Below are 20,276 nucleotides of genomic sequence, written 5' to 3' on the forward strand. Positions count from 1 at the left end.
AAAAGTGCAGATGGTGAGTGGACAGTGTTTGCATTCAAATGAAAAATTTTTTTTAATCTATGCAGTTATGTGGATGGAAAGACGTTTCTTCTTCAAACTCAGAGGTATGAGGGGGAAGTGAGGGATCAGATCAGTGGCTGGACATGCCACGGGACCCCAGCCTGCACTGCCATGTGACTTCAACCGCATGAGAGACCCTGGGCCCAGAGCACCCCTACTCATGAGCAAAATAGGTGAGTGTGGTTGTTTCAAACCACTGTTTTGGAGTAGGTTATGGGACAGCATGAGATAACTGAGACAATCAGATGAGATGTTTGGTTTCAGCAAGGACGGGTTCCTGTTGACGGAGATAGGGAGGATCAAAAGGCTCGGGCTTGAGTCTCTGTTACACCTTCTGCACCCATTCTTTTCTCTGGGTGCGTCCAGGGCCCTGGACCACTTCCCCAGCTGTAATCAGAGGACCCTCTGGGTGAGGTCTGCCCAGCTGCAGAACCAGGTCCAGCCAAGAGTCTGTCATTTCATGGCCAGACCAGGGTCCAGGAGCCCATTCAAGGAGCCTCCCTGTTGCTGTAGGTATAAAGGCTCTCGGACTTGCTAGTGAATGCACAGGTGCAGCCCTATGTACAGGGGTGCTAACACTTGGTGTGACCTGCAAGAGACAGGAACTGAATCTTTCTTCTCCCCTGCAGACAGACTTTCCTGAGATACTGCTGTGCACACATCTCTGACGATGGTCCCAACCGAATGTGCATGGATCCATGCGGTGCAGCTCAGTAACTCCTTCCCTCAGGCTTGCTCTCCCTCTGTCCCTGCCTCACTTCTGGTTCCCCCAACTCTCCAGTTGCCTCCCTCGCTGTATTCCTGGGAACCCAGGCTTAGAGAGTTGCCTGTTGGATATTTAACTGGAAATATCAATTCCACGGCTTGGAATTCATAGTAGAAGTTTGGGCTAGAAGTACCCACTTGGGAGCTTTTGGCATATGGATGGTATTCCAGCCATAACACTGGATGAGATGCCACTGAGGGTCTGAGTGTAGATTTAAAAATAGAAGAGGCCTGAGAACTGAGTCATGGAGCACTCCATTGTTTAAGGGCCCTAGAGGTAAGGAGGCGTGCCCAGGGAGGTAGGAGGAGAACTGAGAGCATTACTTAAGTGAAAAGGTGTCATGGGGAGGAGGCAGTAATTGGCTGTGCCCACGCCGTGGATGACACCTGACCTTTCACTGTGTGGACATAGCCAAGTGGCAGCCTCGCAGGTTTCGACAGTTTGGGTGGAGAGGCCAAGGGGTCACGAGCAAATTGGAAGAGAGCAAAGAAAAACAATGAGGATGGGATTTTCTTTAAAAAGTTTTGCTTCATGGGGAGACAAGAAAATCTGTGCCACTCTGACTCTCTTTTATCTTTAAATAATCCATTTTTCCAATCTGTATGTTTCTAAGGTTTTTCTCTTTACTCCTCCAATTCAGGAATTTCATCAGCCTGTAGCGAAGTGTTGGTTTGTTCAGGCTGTTGTAACAAAATGCCACAGACTGGGTGGCTTAACCAATGGACGTCTATTCTCTCAGTTCTAAAGGCTGGAAGTTTGAAAGTTCAGGGAGCAAGTTTCCTCCCAGGACAACAACCCATCCCATGTCTCACAGAGTGGCCTCCTTGGGCAGTGCCTCTCCACAAGGCAGTGCTAGGATGAGAAACCAGCTTCTCACCTCATCTCTTTCTGATCCTTCATTTGTGGACTCCCACAATGAAACCTATTTCTTTTTCTTTCTTTCTTTTTTTTCTTTTTCTTTCTTTCTTTTTTTTTTTTTTGAGTTGGAGTCTCACTTTGTTGCCCAGGCAGGTGTGCAGTGGTGTGATCTCGGCTCACTGCAACTTCCATCTCCCGGGTTCAAGTGATTCCCCTGCTTCAGCCTCTGAGTAGCTGGGATTACAGGTGTGCACCACCATGCCCAGCTAATTTTTGTATGTTTAGTAGAGAAAGGGTTTCAGCATGTTGGCTAGGCTGGTCTCCAACTCCTGACCTCAGGTGATCCATCCACCTCGGCCTCCCAAAGTGCTGGGATTACAGGTGTGAGCCACTGTGCCCGTCATACCCCATGATGACCCTGACAGGAAGAAGACTTTAAGAGCAGAATGTTATGTTTTAGGTTTTCACTTTGGGTTGCTAGCTTAGTTATATGGATATTACTGTTTTCTTTCAGTCCAAATTGTTGTCTTTGAAAGTTCTTAAGAACTGAAGCATAAGACTTCCCACAGGACTCTGAGAAGTGGTGTTGCCACAGGCAAAGTGTCTATGTCCGACAAACCCCAACTCTGGGGGGCCTGTGAGGAAATGGAGACTTTCATTCCCAGAAGGTGGAGCTGTACATTGGTACAACCTCTTTGGAGAGCAATTGGACAGCATCAACAAGTTTAAGAATTGCATACTCCATGTTCTACAATTCCCCTTTTCGGTATAACCCTGAGGAAATTTTCCACCTGTGGACAAGGAAACAGGCATAGAGAAGTTTGAACAGCAGCGTTGATGTTGGCCTCTGCCTGGGGCTCTTCCTCACATGTACACTGAGCTGATTCTTTATCTCTTTCAAGCCTTTGCTCAAAGATGCCTTCTCAGTGGTGTCTGCCCTGACCCCTATCCCCACTGAAATGGGAGCCTGTTTCCCTCTGCATATACCCACACCATCCAGACACCTCTTTCTCTGCTGGGTTGTTTTTTTTTTTTTTTTTTTTTTTTTTTTTTTTGCCTATAAGACTTAGCAGCTTCTAACACACTACAAATGTATTCACTTATGTTTATTATGTGCGTCCTCCTCAACCTCTGTATTAGTCCATTTTCACACTGCTATGAAGAACTGCCTGAGACTGGGTAATTTATACAGAAAAAAAGGTTTAATTGACTCACAACTCTGCATGGCTGGGGAGGCTTCAGGAAACTTACAGTCATGATGGAAGGTGGAGAGGAAGCAAAACACATCTTACATGGTGGCAGGAGAGAGAGCATGTGGGGAAAATTGCCACTTTTCAACCATTAGATCTCGTGAGAACTCACTATCATGAGAACAGCATGGGGGAAACTGCCCCCGTGATCCAATCACCTCCCACCAGTTCCCTCCCACGACATGTGGGGATTACAATTCAAGGTGAGATTTGGGTGGGGACACAGATCCAAACCGTATCATCCCCCACCCAAAGTAGAACATAAACTATAAATATACAAATGGATAATGGTCAGACCATGTACGAAAATAAAATTCTGAGCTGGGTGTGATGGTGTGCACCCAGCCACTCAGGAGGCTGAGGCAGGGAGGATAACTTGAACCCAGGACTTTGAGGCTGTAGTGAGCTATGACCATGACTGTGAAGCGCGACTGCACTCCAGCCTGGGCAACATAGCAAGACCCTGAGTCTAAATTAATTAATTAAGTTTTAAAAACTAAAAATAGCACTCTGACTCACAGCCTGCAGCAACCTGTCCAGAAAACCAACCTCTTACCCACAGTAAACAACCCAGGAAGGCAGCCCTGCTGTCAGTCAGCCTGGTAGGAAGTCACACTGCCCTCTCTGGCGACAATCCAGGAAGCTAAACAATAACCTCTGTAATAATCAGGCCCAAATGGCCAGGACATGATTAATAACTGACAGCTTCTCTAATTTTTGTCCCCATTTCCAACTTAGAACCAAGCAGAGAAAGCCAAATGTGTCCTCCTAACCAATCTCATTGGATCCCTGCTTCTAGTTAGCCACCTTCAGCTTCCCGAGGCCCATAGCCTCCACCAGGGCCCACTGAAACCCTCCTGTTCCTCCACTGTGAAGCTGTCCTGTGCCTCTGCCTGCCTTTGATCTCTGCCAAATGCCGGTGATGGTGTTAACTTCCTTGCTAGAGCAAGCTCTGTATAAATAGCCTTTGCCTGCTCTCACTTGGTTGTCCTTGGTTTATTTCCACACTACACAAGGGCAGAGGTTTCTATCTGATTTTTTTCCCCACTGACATAATCCCTAGAACATTGCCCAGTACCTAATAGGAGCTCAGCGATGATGAATGAATGACTAACAACAACAACAAAAAAAACAGAATTTCAATGTCTAACTTTAGGAGAATGGATGGATAGTTTATAGTTTATTCATTCTATGGAAACTGCTACATACTACAGCCATTAAAATGAATGAACTAGATCTCAAAATATTAAAATGAATGAATCTCAAAACTTTAATGTTGGTAAACATTAGCCTAGGCCTCCACAGGGTCGGGATCATCAATATCACTGTCTTCAACCTCCACATCTTGTCCCTCTGGAAGATCTTCAGGGGCAATAACACGCATGGAACTGCCATCATCTCCTGTGATGACAATGCCTTCTGGAATGCCTCCTGAAGGATCTGCCTGAAGCTGTTTTACAGTTAACATTTTTTTTTAAGATGTAGAAGGAGTACAATCTAAAATAACAATAAAAACCAGAGTAGAGTAAGTATATAAATCAGTAACAAAGTCTAAATTAATTAATTAATAATTTAAAAATTTAAGCAATTTATAGAGGACATATGCAATATAATACCATTTATACTGATGTTAAAATCCCAGCGTGTCATGGAAACCTACACATACAGTGAAAGTGAAATCCATGCCCAGGACTGACCCCCACCAACTTTGTCGGGATGGTTGCTCCTAGAGGCTGAAGAAGGAAATGTCAGGGGTGGGGCAGCTGGAGGAGGAACTTTATATCTACATATATATTTTTCTTTATAAGAAATAAAATAGGCTGGCCATGGTGGCTCATGCCTGTAATCCCAGCACTTTGGGAGGCTGAGGCCGGCAGATCACCTGAGGTCAGGAGTTTGAGACCAGCCTGGCCAACATGGCAAAAACCTATCTCTACTAAAAATACAAAAATCAGCTGGATGTAGTGGCTGGTGCCTGTAATCCCAGCTACTCAGGAGGCTGAGGCAGGAGAATCACTTGAACCTAGGAGGCAGAGGTTACCGTGAGCTAAGATTGTGACAGCGTACTCCAGCCTGGGTGACAGAGCAAGACTCCATCCATCTCAAAAAAAAAAAAAAAAAAAAAAAGTAACAACAAATTATTAAGATTTGTTAAATCTGGTGATGAGTACCTATGATGATATTTATTGTACTTTTCAGTGTATTTGACCTATTTTGCAGTTAAAAATAACATAATAATGAAGTAATGATTCAAAATTCAGATTAAAATGTGGATGCCGTGTAGTGATGGCAAGGGGATGGTGGTGTCAGGGATGATGCTGCAGGGCTGAGAGGGTGCCCCATTAATATCCCCGTGTCTGCCTCCTCCTCACCTCCCCACCTCTAGCCCCAGTGACTCAAATTTGTCTCTGACAAAACCACGCTGAATGGTTTTGTTGGCAGAATTCCCAAGCAATTCCTTTTCTTTCCACTGCGGCCATCTTCCTAACCAGGCCCTTGGCCCTTGCAGAGAGTGTGAAAACCTGGAAAGAGCTCAGAGAAGAGCAAGACTTCATGGGGCTGGAGGTGGGCCTGGCTGGTTGGGGCCTCCAGGAGGCATTTTCCACCCCGTGCAGGCCTGGCCTGGACTCAGGTCTGATGTCGCCCATGGGGAGATTGATGGGCACGTGCCCCGTGACTCAAGAGGCCCAAACAGCCCACAGGACTGAAGCATGTTGTGGGACATGCACACACACACACACACACACACACTTGCACACATACATGAGTGCACATTTGCTGCAGTAAACATGTCCACTCATATGTGCATACTCACACATACACCGCGTGATTCCACTTATGCCATTCTGAAAGAGGTGGAACTGTAAGGTCCCAGAACAGATGAGAGGTTGCTGAGGGCTAGGTTGGGGGAGGGCTTGGCTTTGTGGGTAGGGGTGGACACGAAGGAACTTTCCGAGGTGATAGAAATGTTTCTAGATCTCTGCATACTGTGGTGGTAGCTACATGATCTACAGGTAGATGCATTTCCTGAAGACTCATCCAACTGTACACCTGCAAGGAGTGAATTGTGTGATATGCAAATTATCCCTCAATAAGTCTCATTTAAACAAACCAATTTTTCTAATTGTGAAAAGGTGCACTCTGTGCTCTCCTGTGAAACCCACCCAGTTATCTTTTTGTGCATTTCCACCTCCAGGGTTTCTAGTGGGCATGAGCATTTTTGCCTATGTTTATTACAGTCACGTGCTGCATACATAACGATGTTGGAACCAATGGTGGAGCGCTGTACTACAGTGGTCCCATAAGATTGTAATGGAGCTGAAAAATTCCTACTTCCTAGTGACGTCGTGGTCATCGTAATGTCTGAGCGCAACATGTTACTCATGAGTTTGTGCTGATGCTGTAAAGAAAGGTGTTGTGCTGGCAGTTGTGTAAAAGTCTAGCATACACAATTATGTACAACACATAATACTTGGTAATGATAATAAACGGCTTTGTTACTGATTTCTGTACTTACTCTACTCTGATTTTTTTTTTGGGGGGGACGGAGTCTCGCTCTGTTGCCCAGGCTGGAGTGCAGTGGCACGATCTTGGCTCACTGCAAGCTTTGCCTCCCTGGTTCACGCCATTCTCCTGCCTCAGACTCCCGAGTAGCTGGGACTACAGGCGCCTGCCACCACGCCCGGCTAATTTTTTCTATTTTTAGTAGAGACGGGGTTTCACCGTGTTAGCCAGGATGGTCTTGATCTCCTGACCTTGTGATCCACCCACCTCGGCCTCCCAAAGTGCTGGGATTACAGGCGTGAGCCACTGCGCCCGGCCTACTCTGATTTTTATTGTTATTTTGGATTGTACTCCTTCTACTTCTTTAAAAAATGTTAACTATAAAACAGCTTCAGGCAGGTGCTTCAGGAGGCATTTCAGAAGGCATTGTCATCATAGGAGATGATGGCAGTTCCAAGAGTGTTATTGCCCCTGAAGATCTTCCAGAGGGACAAGATGTGGAGGTTGAAGACAGTGATATTGATGATCCTGACCCTGTGAAGGCCTAGGCTAATGTGTGTGTGTCTTAGCTTTTAACAAAAAGTTTAAAAAGTAAAAAAAAAAAAAAAAAAATTATAAATAGACAAAAGCTTATAGAAAAATGATATAAACAAAATGTTTTTGTGCAGGTGTACCATGTATTTTGTTTTAAGCTGTGTTATTACAAAAGAGTCAAAAAGTTTAAAAAATTAAAGCATATAAGGTAAATAAGTGACAGTAAGAGAAGGTTAATTAATTAATTAATTTTTGAGATGGAGTCTCGCTCTGTTGCCCAGGCTGAAGTATAGTGGTACAATCTCAGCTTACTTCAACCTCCGCCTCCTGGTTCAACCGATTCTCCTGCCTCAGCCTCCCGAGTAGCTGGGATTACAGGTGTACACCACCATGCCTGGCTAATTTTTTGTATTTTTAGTATAAACAGGGTTTTACCATGTTGGCCAGGCTGGTCTCGAACTCCTGACCTCAGGTGATCCACCTGCCTCAGCCTTCCAAAGTGCTGGGATTACAGGCATGAGCCACCACACCAGGCCTAATTTTTTATTATTGAAGAAAGAAAAATATCTTTATAAATTTAGCATTGCCTATGTTTATAGTGTTTATAACATCTACAGTAGTGTACAGTAATGTCCTACACCTTCACATTTGCTCACTAACTCACCCAGAGCGACTTCCAGTCCTGCAAGCTCCGTTCATTCTAAGTTCCCTATACAGCTGTACAGTTTTTCATCTTTTACACTGTATTTTTACTGTACCTTTTCTATGTTTAGACAGGTTTAGATACACAAGTACTTGCCATTGTGTTCCAATTGCCTACAGCATTCAGGACAGTCACATGCTGTGCAGGTTTGTAGATTGGGAGTAATAGGCCACGCCATACAGCCTAAGTGTGCGGCAGACTGTACCAGCTAAGTCTTTATGATGTTCACACGATGACAAAACCACCTAACAACACATTTCTCAGAATGTGTTTCCGTTGCTAAGTAGTGCGTGACTAGACTTGTTTGAAACATCTATGGTCACTGATGGGGTAGGTGGAGAGTAGGAGGGCATAAAGGCAAACAGAAGCAGGTGGTGGGGAACAAGAGGAGGGGAGCAAGACGGGGGAAGCTTCCTCCTTGGAGCTGACCATGTCCTATTTCATCCATTCTTTCTTTCCAATCCAGTCTCCTAGAGCCTGCTTCTGCTCCCCTAGGTTATCTTTCTCCCCAAGATGTTCTTTTGCAGTTACCATTCCCTGTGAAACTTAAGGACAAAATGTAGAGGGACATCATTCCTGGGTATGGGTCTTCTTTGAGACCTGTGGTTCCATGGTGGTAACCACAAGTTATGCTTTACAGAAGTTCTTTTTTTTTTTTTTTGAGACAGAGCCTTTTTTTTGAGACAGCCCAGGCTGGAGTGCAGTGGCGTGATCTCTGCTCACTGCAACCTCCGCCTCCCAGGTTCAAGTGATTCTCCTGCCTTAGCCTCCTGAGTAGCTGTGACTACAGGTGCCTGCCACCACACCCGGCTAATTTTTGTATTTTTAGTAGAGATGGGGTTTCACTATATTGGCCAGGCTGGTCTCGAACTCCTGACCTTGTGATCCACCCGCCTTGGCCTCCCAAAGTGCTGGGATTACAGGCGTGAGCCACCGCACTTGGCCCCAGAAGTTCTTTACTGTACTGTTTCAGCATCAAGTGAAATAAATTCTGTAACACTGCTGTATTAGTCAAGGCTCTCCAGAGAGAAAGAACCAATGGAATACAGATAGGCAGATAGATAGATAGACAGATAGATAGATAGATAGATAGATAGATAGATAAGAGGGGGGTTTATTCAGGAAATTGGCTCACGTGATTATGGAGGCTAAGAAGTCCCACCACAGGCTGTTTGCAAGGTCAAGACCCTGGGATCCTGGTAGCGTGGCTCAGCCCAAGTCCCGAGGCCTAAGAATGAGGAAAGCCGGGGGTGTAACTCTCAATCCGAGGCCAAAAGCCTCAGAACCCAGGGGGCCATTACTGTTAAGTCCTGGAGTCCAAAGGCTGGGGATCCTGGAGTTGTTGTCCAAGGACAGGAAAGGAGGAGTGGTCCTGACGCCAGCAGCTAGGTGGACACATGCCCCCTTTCTCTGTTTTTCTTCTTTCTGAGGCCCCGGCAGATTGCACGGTGCACCTTCCACACTGAAGGCAGAGTTTGCCCACCTAGTCCACACAGAGACACACTCTAACCTCCTCTGGAAACACCCTCACAGACACACAGACATACCCAAAAACAATGTGCCACCAGGCTTCTAGATATTCTTAATCCAGTCAAGCTGATGCCTAATATTAACTGTCGTGACTGATATTGTCCTTTTGTTCTGCTACTTAACTTTTGCTGACTGGATATGTATGAAATGGCCCCTCATTTAGATTTTTAATTTGGACATTTTAAATTTGGTGTTCATTTTTTTTTTCCTGATTACTGGAGAGGTCAAACACCTTTTCACAGTTTCTGGTCATTTGGGTGTTTTCCCATCAATTGAGTCTTCATGTTTTCTGGCCATCTCTGCTGAGTAGTTTGTCATTTTCTTATTGTCCCACATGAGCTCTTTACATCTTCTCGATACTAATCATTAGCTGGCCAGATGAATTGAAAATATCTTTTCTAGTATATTGCTCAAATTTTATCTTTCTTTATAATATCTGTCTCACAAAATCACTCAGGCTGGAGTGTAGTGGTGCGATCTCGGCTCACTGCAACCTCCGCCTCCCAGGTTAAAGCGATTCTCCTGCCTCAGCCTCCTGAGTAGCTGGGACTACAGGCACGTACCACCACACCCGGCTAATTTTTTGTATTTTTAGTAGAGAAGGGGTTTCACTATGTTAGCCAGGATGGTCTCCATCTCCTGACCTCGTGATCTGCCCACCTCGGCCTCCCAGAGTGCTGGGATTACAGGCATGAGCCACTGTGCCTGGCCCACAAAATCTTTTACATTTAACATAATGGAGTTAACCAGCTTTTACATGATGCCTTGTGTCTTATTCAACAATTTTTTCCCCATCCAGATGTCTCATAAATACCAGACAATATTTTCTTACAAAAAATTTAAAGTTTGCTTTTCACATTCAGGTATTTAATGTAGAATATATTATTTTAGTGCGTGATATGAGGTGGGAAAATAAAATGTACCTATTTTTCTGCAGGATAGGCAATTGTCCAGCACCATTTATTAAAAGGTGATGTTTCTCTATGAGTGTAACGCACTTCCATGACACACCATAACAGTATGCATAACACAGGAAGAAGTCTATTTGCAGGCTGTTTTCTCCACTCGTTGATTCTTCTAAACACATTTTAAAAACAAATGCCTCTTGGCTGGGCGTGGTGGCTCATGCCTGTAGTCCCAGCACTTTGGGAGGCCAAGACAGGTGGATCAGTTGAAGCCAGGAGTTGGAGACCAGCCTGGCCAACATGGTGAAACCCTGTGTCTACTAAAAATACAAAAATTAGCCTGGCGTGGTGGCACATGCCTGTAATCCCAGCTACTCAAGAGGTTGAGGCAGGAGAATCACTTGAACCTGGGAGGTGGAGGTTGCAGTGAGCTGAGATCACGCCACTGCATTCCAGCCCAGGTGGCAGAGTGAGACCCTGTCTCAAAACAAACAAACAAAACCACCAAAAACCATAAAAAACCCCACAAATCCTTCTTTAAAACAAATATATTCTATTTGTAAGATTTTATGCTTTATGCTTTATGCTGTCATGTGTGCAGATAAATTAAGTCAGGTTGAGAAATTACATTCTTATATCACAATAAATGAGTCCTAATCTACTAACCTTATCATCTGGGCAGTAGAGCTGTATGCAGAAGAATGCCATCTTTTTGTTGTGCCTCTGAATTGCTTGTAAGGCCACATGACCAGTGCTGTTTTCTCTCACTTCTGATAACAGGGAAGAACTGGGATACTTGAGGGTCACCCTCCTAGGAAACCAGTCAGTAAATATTTGATTGATAGGCAGTTTCCATTTATCTACAAAATGAGATTACTCTTCATATGTGAGACATGGGTCTTCAAGTCCTAAGAGAGTTCATCATGCATCCTGTTGTTTATTTTTCTTTTGGAACTCCCTAGCTTTTCTTGACCAGGCAACCCATCATGAAATTTAGCATTGCAAAAATTCTTAATTGTTGGGTAATGAACCCAGTCTTCAAAATTTACATGGGGGAATCATTGCGGTGAGGTGCAGGGCACATCTTGGATTAGCTCTATTTTGTGAAATAAGATGTACTTGAGAAATAATCACTATATTTTTTCCTTTTTCTATTTTATATGTTTTGGGAATTAGTTGTGACAGTGTCTGTGGTGGGCAGAACCTTAGGTGACCTCCCCCAGGGTCCCCACATCCGGATGTTCACACCTTTGTGTGACCCCTGCCTTGACTGTGCGTGAGACCTGTGGCTTGCTTAGGCAGACACAATACGGCAAAGGTGATGGGCTGTCACTCTGGTGGTGAGGGTATGTTAGATTAGACTCTGTTGCCAGCTCACTCACTCTGGTCCCTCTCTCCCTGGCTGGCTTTGAAAAAGCAAGTTGCCATGAGTCAGTCCCTGACACGCAATGACACAAACTTTGTCCAACACACCACCCCAGGGAGCTTTCACAACCAAGCCCTGGGGACATCATGATTTCAGCCTGAGAGACCCACAGCAGAGGCCCAGTTGAGCAATGCCTGGACTCTGACCCCCAGAACCTGAGAGATGATACATGCGTGTTGTTTTAAGCAGCAATAATGTTTGAAGTAATTGTTATGTAGCAATAGAAAACTAATACATTGACTTACAGATGATTTCTGAAAGTCATTTTCCTGGCTAATGCATATGATGGTTGGAATGTTCCAATCAATTCCACCGGGTTTGTTTTATCCAGATAAGAAATATGAGAATGTTTATATTAACTCTTTCCCAGGGCCTATTACATTAACTTGTAGTTGAATGCTCACCCGCAGTTCTAAAACACGCGCTAGTTCCTACTTTCCCCTGCCTGTTTTATTTGTTCTCAAAATCAGATGACTTGAGCTTGCAGCTCCAGCAGGGAAGAGTCCTTGTCTTTCCAGGTCACTGCTGTATCCCCCAATAACCAGCCAGGGCTGGGTACACAGCAGGTTCAAGAGATATTGGTTAAATAACTAGGTACATGAACAAATAGTTGTCATCACATTCTTAAAAGTGTTATAATTCTCTGTCTCAGACTCTGGGGTAAGCGTTTTATGTACATTATCTCTCTCAATCACTACAACAGCCGTGCTGGATAAGTGGGACCAGTCTCCTCGGACAAGTGGAGAACTTGGGTTCCCAGAGTTCAGCGATCACCAGAGATCAAACGAAGATTCAGTGGCAGCACTGGAGATCGGACCGATTCTATTTAAAACACTTGTCTATTTAAGTATATTTAAGAACACACACACACACACACACACACACAAATATATATATATACACATATACATGCACGCAATATATATACAGCATATATTTCTGTATAAATACATATATTTATACTATACATTTATAAATAAAATTTTATTTTGGTAAACAAAATTATATATAAATTTAGCAAAAGGATTGAAATTCTTCTCCGTCTACACTGATCTCTCTCGAGGGAGTGCAGTTTGGCAGCCCGGCTGCCCTAGGCTGTTTCCTGCCTGTGGGGTCGGCGCCGCGCCTCCGCGGGCTGTAGATGGCGCTCGAGTCCTGGCAGCGCCCGCTCCTCTGCGCCTTGGCAGCGCCTGTGTTGACTCCCGGCGCCCCTTGGCTGGTGGGAGAGTGTATTTTCTCCCAATTAATACAGATGAGTGGCCCCATTATGGGCGCTTCTTCATCTGTGAATTATTTCGTGTGAAGAGAAGTGCTTGCGCATGCTTAATTTCTAACCGCGATTCGGGGCCTCTGTGCCAGCCCCCGGGAGGGAAGTGGGAAAAGCTGGGGGGCTTCTAGGGGTCCTGCTCGTGCCTGGAGAGCGGGGCGCCGGGAAAGGAGCGCGTGTGCAGAAGCCCCCTCTGAGCCTCTAAAGGACTCATATCACCTCATCCTTATGAAGGAGGCACGGTTATTAGACCCTTCGAAAAGAGGAAATGGCCTAGAAAAACTATTCTAAAGAATAGAACTGCAATAAAACTATTCTAAAGAAAGGGAATGGCCTGAGGCTGCTCCCGCCAGGATCCGAGGCTAGCCCATCTCCACCTCGGGCACTAAAGGAGCGAAGAGAGCGGAGATCTCCGTGCATTTCTTCAGCAGCTAGTGCTTGTTCCTTTTTATCGTCAACAAGAAGGACCAGCAAAGCCATGGCGACATGCTGGCATCTCGTTTTGGAGGGTGTGACCCAAGGAACTGCGTGCTGTGGCCGTGGCACAGACGTCCCCAGTCCCCAGCCCCGGCCAGGTCTCCTTCTGCTGGGGTGGGGTGGGGCGGCAAGCAGTGGGGGCGGCCCATCCGCAAGCCTCCCAGTGAGTGCTGGTGCCTTGGAGGGGGCCACGTGATATGTTGAGTGGGTGTCGGGGGAAAGGTGGGGGAAATGGTGTCACAGAGGTCTTTGATGTTGTAAATAATTTCTATGCCATCTTAAAGAGCCAACTCTGGAAAAATATTAGTCGAAACGGGATCCAACTAAACATGATAAGCAACAAGGTGTGAAATGTGAGGTGTTGTATTTTACGTCGAGGCCAGCGTGAACAGATTTTAAGTCTGGTTTCTGTAGGGCTCCATGGCAAGGGGGCTGGTGGGGACACCAAGGACAGACACTTCCTACAAGGCTGAGGGCGCCGGCCTGCCTTTCCCAGTGCTTCCAGTTCACTGCAGTTTGGCTGCCAGGAAGGCTAATGTCTGACACGCCCTCTTTTGGCATCAAATAACCAAAACTAGTCAATTCTAGTAAATTTAGAAATTTGCCAAGAGCTGGAGTCCCCTTTTCATTAAATCCATATGCTTACTGGAAGCTAACGGGGGTCATAATAAAATATATTGAATGAGACAAACACTATGAAAAGAATTACACTAATTTTTGTTGTAGTAAAATCACAAACTTTCATTTGCACGATGAAAAAATACATATTGAGGCAGAACTCTATGACTGGCATGTTAGGTATGAAATTAAAGGCCTGGGACCATGAAATCATCCTTTAGTATCTGGGGCTGATAAGATTTTTAATCACTTTTATATGAGACCACAGATTATTTATAATCGACTCACTTAAATAGTCTAACTGATATGATTGAGGTAACTTTAAAACCTTTTTTGCTGAATGACTCACCCAGGAAGCTTTGAATCTGGAAGATTCTACCTCTGACAGACTTCCAACCACCTCTCCAGAACCGGTGGCTTACCATTCCCTTCTCCCAGAGCCTATCCGGATGTTAACACACGACGACGCAGAAACCAGCACCCATTTATCCAGCATGCTGAAGGTAAAGACTGTGTTACCAGGATTCAGTTCAGACTTAGAAAGTGCTCAGTCTGGCCGGGCACGGTGGCTCATGCCTGTAATCCCCAGCACTTTGGGAGGCTGAGGCGGGCAGATCACAAGGTCAAGAGATCGAGACCATCCTGGCTAACGTGATGAAACCCTGCCTTACTAAAAATACAAAAAAATTAGCTGGGTGTGGTGGTGAGTGCCTGTAGTCCCAGCTACTCGGGAGGCTGAAGCAGGAGAATTGCTTGAACCTGGGAGGTGGAGGTTGCAGTGAGTCGAGATCGTGCCACTGCACTCTAGCCTGGTGACAGAGCGAGACTCCGTCTAAAAAAATAAAAATAAAAAAAGAAAAGAAAAGGAAGTGCTCAGTCCGTGTGGATGGATTAAAATTGGAGATGAGTTTCATAAGGTAGCCCAAGGGATCAATCGACCTCATTTCCTTCTACTCCTATGCCTCAAGAGATACTTCCTGCATGCTTATTAGGGTATGAGAAGAAATTACTTATTAAAACTCAAGAGTGGGACAGTAAAAAGATAGTAGAGTGTTTAAAACCTTTTATTCTTTTGCTTTTCTGGAAGCAAACAGAGACTTATAGGCTACTGTTTTATTGTTTGTCAAATACTTTGTAGGTGTGAAATTAATAATGAGTCAGGCAACTGTGCAAGATGCTGAGGATACAGCAACCAAATGCAGGGACTGTATCTTCTGGAGCTTCCAGCCTCACAGGAGGACAGTCAATCAAATGAGCACAGAGAGGGGGAAATTTAGTGACAGAGGATGCCTTCCCTAGACAGAGGTTTTTTGAGGAACAACATCCTTATTGCACAAATATTGCAGTGGTGTTGACGGAGTCCGTCGCTTTCTTCTCTCGGCCCTACATTCTATTCAGGTGTGTGGAGAATCCTGGGAACCTGCACACAGGTGCTGGGCAACACCTGGACCAAGAAACTTTTTGAGGTCTAGGGAAGCACAGGAGGTAGACCAGTAGTCTGGAGTTAGAACCACGTTTCCTGAAAAGGAGCAGAAGTCATCCAGACAGAAAGTGGGAAGTGCCTGCTGCAGGACTGGGGCTGTCCCAGGCAAAGGTTTCTCCTCGGTGCAAGCAGGAAAGGCGTTGGAAGACCTGAAAGAAAATGAGTATGTCTGGAATGCAGTACCCAGAAAGGGGAGCCTGGGGAAAGAGGCAGGGAGACTGAGAAGGCCTTGATGAGAACCAGAGCCAGGAGGTGGACATAATTTACCCTCAGCCAAGGGAAGAGTCATCAAAGGGGTTGAAGCACAAGAATGACACGGCCACACCTGTGTCAGGATGAATCAGGTGGGGTATGGAGAATATATTCTCTGTGAAAACATCCAGGAAAATGCCACTGTCATGTCTCAGGTCTGTCTTATCTTAGGTTACCCAAATGACTTGCTTTATATTTTTGCTTTGTCTTGTCTTTGTTTGTAACTTAAATCCATTAAAAAAGTTGCAGCTGCTGCATCACTAGGTGGTATAACCACATGCAGTATCATGTCAGGGCCACGGTAACAGAGGTCCACAGGCCGAGTACCTTAAACAGCAGAAATCTAGTTTCTCACAGTCCTGGGGGCTGGAAGTCTGAGATCAAGCTATTGTCAGGGTTGGTTTCTTCTGGGGCCTCTCTCCTTGGCTTCTAGATGGCTGTCTTCTCCGTGTCTTCATATTGCAGTCCCTCTTTACCAATTTGTGTCCTAATTTCTTCTTATAAGGACATCAGTCATATGGGATTAGGGCCCACCCAAATGGCCTCATTGAAGCTTAATCACCTCTCTGCGGACCCTCCCTCCTCATACAGTCACAGTCTGAGGTATTGGAGATTAGGACTTCAACATATGAATTTTGGGGTGTTGTGGGGAGATGCAGTTTATCCCATAACACTCTACTTAAGTAAAATGCTTTTTCCAAAATGTTGCTGCAGAAGAATTTTGAAGCAAAGGAGCCAACAAATTTTCTCTTGAAACTCTGGGAGCTCAAGCAGTCCAATTTAATTAAATTCATTTACTACTAAGTAAATGCCTGTGCACACAATGTACTCCTCTAGAGAAAAGCCTATTGTCACTGCATCTATATAATTGAATCACAAAAGATGCCTCCCTTGCCTCCCCCCATGCCATCAAGTCCTTTCATCTGTTTCCAATAAGGGAAAAAAGAGAACTCTTCTGGGCATGTTTACATTTTATCTTTAAACAAAACTAAATGGAATTTGACATGGTAAAGCCAGGCCATGTTACATATCAATGTGAAATGAAACGTTTCTCGGGCCAGGTGTTGCCCAGCACCTGTGTGCAGGTTCCCAGGATTCTCCACGCACCTGAATAGAATGTGGGGCCCAGAGAAGAAAGGGAGGGACTCAGTCAGCACCACTGCAATATTTGTGCAAGAAGATGTTCCTTAAAAAACCTTTAGTGCCTTTTATTGACTTTAAAAGTCACAGTTTCCCTTAAATACTTCTTTTTCCCAATTTCACTGTAACTTACATCATATTCTCTTACATAAAAATTACTCTCCAGACTGAAATTCTTCATTCTGACATCTGTCCAAAAATGTTTCTTCTGCAACTTGCAGTCGTAACTACTTGTTTTAATACCACCACCTCCTTCTTCCTGCTGTCACGTTCTTGCAGAAAAGGCAAGTGAAAAGAAAACATTCCTCCTGGGATCCCAGGAAATGCAGTATAAATCTCTGTCGAGTGATTTGCCATATTTATGTAACCAGTAGAAAACAAACACAGACATGTACTACAATCAGGAAGCTCCAGTTTGCTCTATTTTTAAAAACCTTGGCCTGCTTTCTTCAGAAAGAGAGTCAGCTGAAGTCAGAGTTTATAGATTCCTTATCAACAAGGCCATCCCCTGCAATGATCAGCCTAAAGACCTCCCATTCAAAAAGTTAGGGGACAAAAACTAGACCATATGCCCAAGTTAGCATAGTCCATATTTTCAGGAGTTCATAGCCCTATCCTATAGTGCAAAAGTGGGAATGACAGAATTTACTGTTATAGCTAGAGTAGCGTGGTGTGACAGGAAAAAAAAATCACTGACAAAGAATGACATTTTGAAGCAGAACTTTATAATGAACTTGTTATGTACTAAGCGGAAGGCCTCTGTCTTGAAATCTTCATTAAGTATCCAGGGCTGATGTTTCCCTGAGATTTTCAATCTCTCTGATATGAGACCAGAGATTATTTGCAATTTAGTTATTGAATATTCTGAATTACTGGGTCATAGAGTCACTTTACATTTACTGTAACCCCAGTGGGAATTTTGAGAGAGATCAGCAATTTTATTCTAGACATTGTCTGGAAGAACAAAAAAAAAATAGCTAATATATAATAGTTTAGAAAAATAAAGAAAAATGGAGATTTCTTTTCCTTACCAGAAGCAAAACATACTCTAGAGACTTCTACTTCTGGGGAAATGAAGTAGATGCACATTTACTTAGTCCCACCAATAAGTATAACTAAAAACCCTGGAGATTGTATATAAGACAAACATCGGAATACTTCGATTGGCAGACAGAAGAAAGTAGACTGTTTAGGGGCTTTGGGACCCAAGGAAGACTTGGCAATGAATTCTCTGGGCTTTCTTTTGCCTCTTATAATCTTAGACTGGATACTGGAGAAGCCAGCAGTCTGTAAACACCAATGTGCCCTGGACAAAAAAAGTTCCAAAAAAAGATCTGCTTCCCCTAGACAGAGGATCAGCAAAGGGGCAGCCTAGCAAGACAGAAAAATTTCAGACAATAACTGCTGCATTCAAACCAAATGTCACAGAAAAAACTGTGGTGGGACTCCAGCACTTACAGGTAGCTGAGTGGGGACCCTTGACTTTCACTCCTGACAGGCCAACAGGGTGCCCCAGCTCCCCACTGGGTGGCAGCAAGCCACCTTGTGTCTGGTGGCATCAGTGGATATCACATGGGGAGCCTGTGCTTCCAACCTGACTCACATATAACAAGGTTCCTCCTTCTTTCAAAGGTGGTGTCCCAAGAGGCTTAGTAAAAAGTCAAGACCTACTCTATCCATCAGCAGGAGAAAGGCCCCACCCCCAGCTACCTGAAAGAATGGCTAAATTCCAAGTTCAGAAACACCTGAAGCCTAAAGAATATGCTCCCAAATAATCCATAGGTCAAAGAGAAAGTCTCAAGAGAAATAAAAAAATACTGAACTAAATGAAAAGGAAAACACTCAAAATGTATGGGACACAGCTAAAATAATGCTGAGAGAGAAATTTATAGCAATAAATGTTTACATAAGAAAAAAGTAAAATTCTCAGCCAGGCGCGGTGGCTCACGCCTGTAATCCCAGCACTTTGGGGGGCTGAGGCAGGCGAATCACAACGTCAGGAGGTTGAGACAAGCCTGGCCAATACGGTGAAACCCAGTCTCTACTAAAAATACAAAAATTAGGCAGGCATGGTGGCATGTGCTGGTAATCCCAGCTACTTGGGAGACTGAGGCAGGAGAATTGCTAGAACCCAGGAGGTGGGGGTTGCAGTGAGCTGAGATCGTGCCACTGCACTCCAGCCTGGGCGACAGAGTGAGACTCTGTCTCGGAAAAAAAAAAAAAAAGTAAAATTCTCAAATGAGTAATTTAAGCTCTCACTACAAGAAACTAGAGAAAGAAGAGCAAAATAAATCTATAGCAAGCAGAAGGAAAAAAATAATAAAAGATAAGAGCAGGAATCAGTGAAATCATGAGCAGAAAAACAGTAGAGAAAACCAATGAAACAAAAAGTCTGGTTCTTAGGAAAGATCAATAAAATTGACAAATCTCTAGTAAGACTAAAAAAAAGAGAGAAGACTCAAAAGGTTGATATCAGAAATGAAACAGAAGGTATGATGATAGATCCTGTAAACATCAGAAGGACAATAAATGAATACCATGAACAACTGTACATACATAAATTTGACAACTTAGGTGAAATGAACCAATTTCTCAAAAAGTACACTGCCGCAATTAACCTAACATGAAACAGATAATTTAAATGTCCATTTAACAATTAAGACAGTTGAATTTGTAATTTAAAACTCCTCCAAAAGTAATCTCTAGGCCCAGATGATTTCACTGGAGAATTTTACCAACTGTTTAAAAAAGAATTATCACCAATTCTACAAAAATCTTCAAGAAAATAAAAAGGAAGGAAATATGTTCAACTCATTTTATGAAGCCGGTATTACCCTAATACCAAAATCAGACAATGACAGTAAACAAACAAACAAACAAACAAACATAGACCAATATCCTCATGAAGATGCAAAAATTCTTAACAAAAAATTAGCAAATAGAATTCACTGCTGTATAAAAATAATTATATACCATGTTCAAGGTATGCAAGGCTGGTTCAATATTTTAAAAATCAATCAATGTAATCCACTATATTTATAGGCTAAAGAAGAAAAATCACACGATCATATCAACTCATGAAGAAAAGCATTTGAAAAGTGTAACACTCATTTATGATACAAAATTCTCAGAAAACTAAGAGTAGAGGGGAACTTCAACTTGATAAAGAATATGTACAAAAAACCGTACAGCTAAAACCATACATAATGGAGAAAATTGGAATGGTTTTCTACTATGACTGGGAACAAGGCAAGAATATCCACACTGTCATTGCTCTATTCAGCAAAGTGCTGGAAGTTCTAGGCATTGTAAGAAGCAAGAAAAGGAAACACAAGTCACATAGATACTAAAGAAAGATATAAAACTGCTTCTACTTGCAGATGACATGATGATCTATGTAGAAAGTCCCAAGGAAAATACAAAACCAAAAAATCCAAACTCTTGGAACTAATAAATGAGTTTAACAACTCATTTATAAGCAGGATATAAGGGCAACTGTAAAA

At 43.8% G+C, this 20,276-nt stretch overlaps 1 long non-coding RNA gene across 1 annotated transcript; it reads right to left on the reverse strand.

Annotated features, from left to right (window-relative positions):
- Positions 1 to 4,180: 4,180 nt before the first annotated feature.
- LOC129047910 (uncharacterized) lies at positions 4,181 to 7,942 on the reverse strand. The gene is made up of 2 exons (XR_008509786.1): positions 7,637 to 7,942; positions 4,181 to 4,431 (listed from the first exon to the last, which is right to left on the reverse strand). It is a non-coding gene; the product is annotated as an uncharacterized LOC129047910 (long non-coding RNA).
- Positions 7,943 to 20,276: the final 12,334 nt, after the last annotated feature.

This window comes from Pongo abelii, chromosome 13 (genome assembly GCF_028885655.2).
Source record: "Pongo abelii isolate AG06213 chromosome 13, NHGRI_mPonAbe1-v2.0_pri, whole genome shotgun sequence".
Taxonomy (NCBI): domain Eukaryota; kingdom Metazoa; phylum Chordata; class Mammalia; order Primates; family Hominidae; genus Pongo; species Pongo abelii.